The 5,629-nt window shown below is 41.2% G+C and overlaps 1 long non-coding RNA gene across 1 annotated transcript; it reads left to right on the top strand.

Moving 5' to 3' along the window:
• The first annotated feature begins 958 nt into the window (after positions 1-958).
• On the top strand, positions 959-5,629 carry LOC138624254 (uncharacterized). The gene is made up of 3 exons (XR_011311134.1): positions 959-1,368; positions 4,100-4,167; positions 4,813-5,629. It is a non-coding gene; the product is annotated as an uncharacterized lncRNA (long non-coding RNA).

The following is a 5,629-nucleotide window of genomic DNA, read 5'->3' as shown; positions in this document are numbered from 1 at the left end:
GCCGGTTGCTCAACCCTTAAAAAAAAGAAGCCCAGAAGATGCTCACAATGTGCTCATATGGCCACGTATCCGACCAACATGCGCCACCTGGGACCGTCTCTGCTCCTCACACCTGTTTGAATGGGATTTGCGCTTGCACTGTCGGCTTTTTTCTACCTCATATAAAACACAAATCCGCATTACAGTAGTAACTGGTTTAATTTGTAGCAGAGCCTGCGGTTTACAAGTAACGTTATGTTGCCCAGGAACAGAGAAAATGTCCGATTTCCAGACACGGAGGTGGAGCAGAATTTAGTTGATAAAAAAAAAAAAAAAAAAAGCTTGATGTTTGATTCTAAAAAAAAAACAACCTGTGATGAATATAAAAATGAGGGTGAACTATTTATCCGTGAAAAAAGGTATTGTCCGGGACAATTTTATTCAGACCTAGTATGATGCAGCTTTGTGCTTCTGCCGAAAATAAATGGTGCAACTCTGCTGTGAAAATGTCAGTCTGGATAAAAGATAGTTTCATAAACTGTTTGCATGTTTTCAGAAGCCAGTTTTAGAAGGTTAAGATTGATTTAAATTGTCCGGAGAGAGATATCTGTCCAAATGAAAAGAAAGAAAAGCTGCGTTTAAAAGAACAGTGTGATCTTTTCTCCCACTTTCAGGGACGAGGTTTAAACATCCCACAGAGTTGTATCAGTCTCTTTGTTTCAATGTCTGCAGATGTTTGAGGAAGAAGCAGCACACTTACGATCAGTATTTGTCTCCTAGGTGCAGTTTTCTGTCTGTGTGTCGTGCTCTCATTGTGTGTGTGTGTGTGTGTGTGTGTGTGTGTGTGTGTGTGTGTGTGTGTGTGTGTGTGTGTGTGTGTGTGTGTGTGTGTGTGTGTGTGTGTGTGTGTGTGTGTGTGTGTGTGTGTGTGTGTGTGTGACTCCTCCTGGCCTGTGCATTACAGGCCCATGCTGGCGGTGGTGACTGCTGCTGTTGCCATGACAGCAGCGCAGCAGTGTCTCCGGCCGTGCAGAGGGTGAGTGGGATGCCCCGTCCTCATCGCTCCATCCTGACTCAGACAACGGTATGCTGTGCCGAAGAGCCCCACCTCGACTGCATGGTGAACAGCTCAGCACTTCGTCAACGGATCGTCAGATAAAGAAAGCTCACACGCGCGTGTGTGTGCGTGTGTGTGTGTGTGTGTTTGTGCGTGAACACGTGTAGTGATTGACAGAGGCCTTTGCAGGCTATTTCATTTAAATTTCATCATTTGTTCAGGTGTCGTGTCTCCTCTCAGGACTGGCCTGCATACGGGATGATCTCCAGGGCTCTGGGCCATCCATCCCTCAGGGAGGGCAACATCTCAACACATGCTCTTATTCTGAAAAGGTTGGTTTAAGGCACAAATATCCAGTTTATTGTTACTGTAAACTTGTTTCATATGTATGCAGAGAGGGGGCAAATAGCTCTTCTTCAACTCGGATTACTTGGGTAAATCATTCAGTGGTGGACGGTGGAACATTTACTCAACTTTTAAAGAATATTAAGGTACTCAGACTTTATAATCTCCCCCTAAAACGTCCCCAAATTTAGTCATTGAAAGCTCCACAGCTGTAAGGCTGACCTGGACAACCCTGGGCTCTACAGATAAAAGACACTTGGGAGTATTTTTGAAACGATACAAGTCCTCTTTTCCTAATCACCAGGCCAGAGTGAGACCTGAAAGACTCCTGCAATATTCAACATTAACTTCCAGTTAAAACTAACAGCTTTACCACAGACTCGGTGACGCCGATGTTCCTGAAGCTCTTCGAAAAACTCTTAGCAGCAGCTCTACCAAATTTGATGCAAAAAATAGGAACAACAAATGCTACTCACATTTTAGTCACGAGTGGCCTCTTCATTGAATGTGCGAGGCTCCGGCTGCATTTTAAAGCCACATGCAGCCTTGGTCCCGGTGTAGGGATGCCAAAGGTGGAAAGGGTTCATTACTGCCATTGTTATCTGTTTTTTTTTTACAAGGCTGCAACTAACAATCAGTTTCTAGCTGCCTTTGAATTTCATGATTAAACATTTTGTCTATAAAATGTCAGATAACAGTAAAATAATGACAGTCATAGTTTCTCACAGTCTTTAATTCTTAGTTTTGGTCAACCAGTGATCCAAATAAAAAAATATGTAATTTATTTTTCTTATCATGTAAAACAAAAGAAAACAATTCTGCAATTTTAGGGGTCGGAACCACAGGGGCTTAAAAAAAATTACCAAAATATTCGATTTTCAAAACATAAATATTCTTTTAAACTAATTGATTGACTAATACTTTATATTTCTGCACATTTCAGAAGGGATTGTTCTACTTTATACTCCTTTTATCTGTCATCTTAAGCTACTTGTTAGTAGAAAGTGTTTTTACCCAATTATGATTAACCCTTTGTGCTACAGTAAATTTAACAGTTTTAACAGTTTCTAGACTGAAAGAGAGCTTGTTTTGTCAAAACAACGACCACTAGTAAAGTTAACCCAGTATTGCATCAGTGCTATAAAAACACAAACAAGGTGAATTATTAACTCTGGGGTTTGGATTTGTCTCGTGTGAGGGACGTTTAGAGGCCTGATGAGTTGAAAATATCTAGTATTTTATGTTTTTTTAAGGATTTTCAGAGGCCGAGGAGATGAAAAAAAACTAAAGAATTAAATGATTATCTAAGAAATGTTTTTGCTGATGACAGCTCAGATTTATCTTTTTGTGCGAACCACAAGCTGCAAATTCAACTTTTACATGGATGCATCTGTAATAATAATAATAAACACTAAAAGGGTGGATTTGATGCTTTAAGTACATTTTGCTGGTTATACTTATATGTAACATTTTGATGCACAAGCTTTCACTGGTGGTTGAATTGTAACTGAACTGTAGGCCTCAAATAGGTCTTCCGCCATTGCAATAATCACACATGTTTAGCAGGAAGCAGGACTCGGGTTGCCCTCGTTGCTTCCTCTGAGCAGAAATCATCTCCCAGCGCCGCCATCCGTGCGCTTCAGCTGTCGGACCTGTAGGCAGGGTCACGCCTCCTCACTCCTAATGAGGCAAAACTGCTGTAATTACGCTCCCAATCCCCCACTGAGCGCTTTCCGTTCACCATGAGGTGGACTACTCCTGTCCTGGAGGGCCACAGCGAGGGCTGTCTCGTACTGAGATACCCCAGATTCTAAAATAAAACCACTCTCTCAAGCACACAGGCGGGATGACAGCATTTTCACACTCATGCGTTTACACCCTGACCTGAACATGAACAACAGCTGGATCAACTCGATCCTTTATCAACCAGTGTCTTCTCTATTTATCTGTTTGCAGATTCCCTGAACATGTTAGTGTGTAAAGTATCCTGCGGTGGAAGTAGTGTTCAGGTCCTTCAGTTAAAGGGAAACTCCACTAATTTTGCACGTAAATCTTTGACTCAGTTTGCAAAAACAGAGGTTTAATCTAATCTGTGGCTCTGGAGGGAGATTTCTAAGGCCTGAGTTAAAATAGTCATCCAGTGGGAGGATCTAATTTAAGAACCTTTGGTTCAGGAAGCAAAAGTCCTGTTACTTATTTTACATTAAAAAAAAAAAAAAAAAAAACTTGATGAGGCTCAGGATTAAATCTGTCCTGGTTGACTCATCTGTCCAAAATATGAAAGAACTCGTGCGTTTAAAATAAAGTTAAAGGTGCAGAAATATGTCAAACGCAACATTAACTACAATTCAAATAAAATCTGGGAAAACTTTGGATGAATTCAGCAGCTACGTCATCACATTTTCTTGAATTCGTTTATGCTCTGGTTCACTCCTCTGGTGGGCTTCTTCTCTATAGAGCAGACCGGCACATCCAGGAACTTTGGCTTTCAGAAATGTCCCCGCCCCCTAAACATTGGCCTCTCTCCATAGACTTCAATGTAAAATAGCCTTACTGAACCAATTCGTTGTAAACCACCGGGTCAAAATTACTTTAAAAATGACACGGCGCCACTATGCCTAGGGGTTATATTTGCCTCTACCTGCCAGAGAACAAGCTGGATAGATGAAAATGTTTCATTTGATCTCTCCTTATTCACTTCAGTCTTCCCTTCTACAGAGTGGTGCCATAGAGCTCTTCTGTCAGGATCTTTTTTAGGACATGACAGGGAAAAAGAAAAATCGGAGGTAAGAGGGGTTTTTTACATCATTGTTGGTGCAAGTAACTACACAGCAACTCAAAGAACTGGTTTAGTAAGGCTATTTTACATTGAAGTCTCTGGAGAAAGTCCATTGCTTTCCCCCAAAATGGGGCGGAGTGATGAGGGCCAAGTCTGATCTATAGTAACTGTGGCTGAGGCTTATATGTAGTGTAGTTTTTAAAGCTGAATGTCATATTAAAATAACAGACAAAACATGATTTCTCAGAGGGGAAGCTGAAACATTTGACAAAGTAGGTCATAACATGAGCCGACAGAGTTGTAACGTTGTCCCCGAGAGACTCATGAAAGATGCCACCGAGTTGCAAAATGGGAAATGAAGGATCCACCGTTTTTTTTTTTTTAGTTTGACCACAGAAACCTTTACTTGCAGCAGACGCACTGCCAGGAAATGGGGGCCCACAGAGGCTGCCTATGTTCAGGGCCCAGACTTTTGTGCTACATGAACGATATAAATACGGAAGTTAAGTACATCAAAACAGTACTTCAGTCCCATATGCGAGTAAATGTATTTTCAGCACCGATTGCATCTCGGAGTGCTCCACTCAAGGTTTTCGTCCTCAGGGGTATTTACACTGCTAACAAGATTTTTTGTTGTTGTGTGTATTTGTAGCGTAAACAAACAAAATTTGTCTTCGATGACGGTGCAACAACAACCTGAACAGAGCTTCAGGGAGGACACAGAGGAGGGAGGCCTCGCAGTAAACAGAGACTGGGAGACAGACAGCGGCACGGAGCTGTGAGTGTTAGACTGAATAAGAGGATGAGAGGCAGACGAACTGAGGGGGAGTGATGGTGAATCAGCCTCAGTTAGGGTGACAAGTTTACCCTGCTCGGCCGGTGTTGATCTGCGAGCGTGATTAAGTCTGACTGACAATTTGACAACTACTGCCTCCTGATGGAGGAGCTGAAAACTGCACCTCCTTTGTGTCGCCCATCCTGAAGTGGACCTGTCCCACATGAGACCACACAATCACTAACACACCTCTGTTTCAGTCAACTGAAGGATTTGTTTGTCTGGATTTTAGAAAATATTTTAATGGTTAAACATCCACAGGGATTTGTAGGGATTATCCTAGATTTACTAGGGTAAAGTTTCTAGAAAGAGCTTGTGCTCTTTAGAATGTATATTACTACCAGGTGGATTTTTGTATTGCGCCTTTCATGTAATTTAAAGTGCCTTACAAGCTCATAAAAAGACAGCACAAGTAAAACTATTTGAAACAAAAGCACACAAGGAATAAAGACCATTATAAAGATGAAATAATAAGTCCAATAAAGCAGATTACAATTTTTTTTTTTTTTTTAAACACTCACTCATTGTAATGAGGTGAAAAAAAAAATTCTGTCTTTATAGACTAGTAGTAAATGAGAACATTAAAATACATTTTGTGGACGATTCAATATATTTTGTTGTTGTTGTCTCCATA

This window comes from Brachyistius frenatus, unplaced genomic scaffold, assembly GCF_029030835.1.
Source record: "Brachyistius frenatus isolate BFR_SWC_R1_liver_20210118 unplaced genomic scaffold, ASM2903083v1 Contig_50, whole genome shotgun sequence".
NCBI classification, from domain to species: domain Eukaryota; kingdom Metazoa; phylum Chordata; class Actinopteri; family Embiotocidae; genus Brachyistius; species Brachyistius frenatus.
This window is presented reverse-complemented; position numbering and strand designations above follow the sequence as displayed.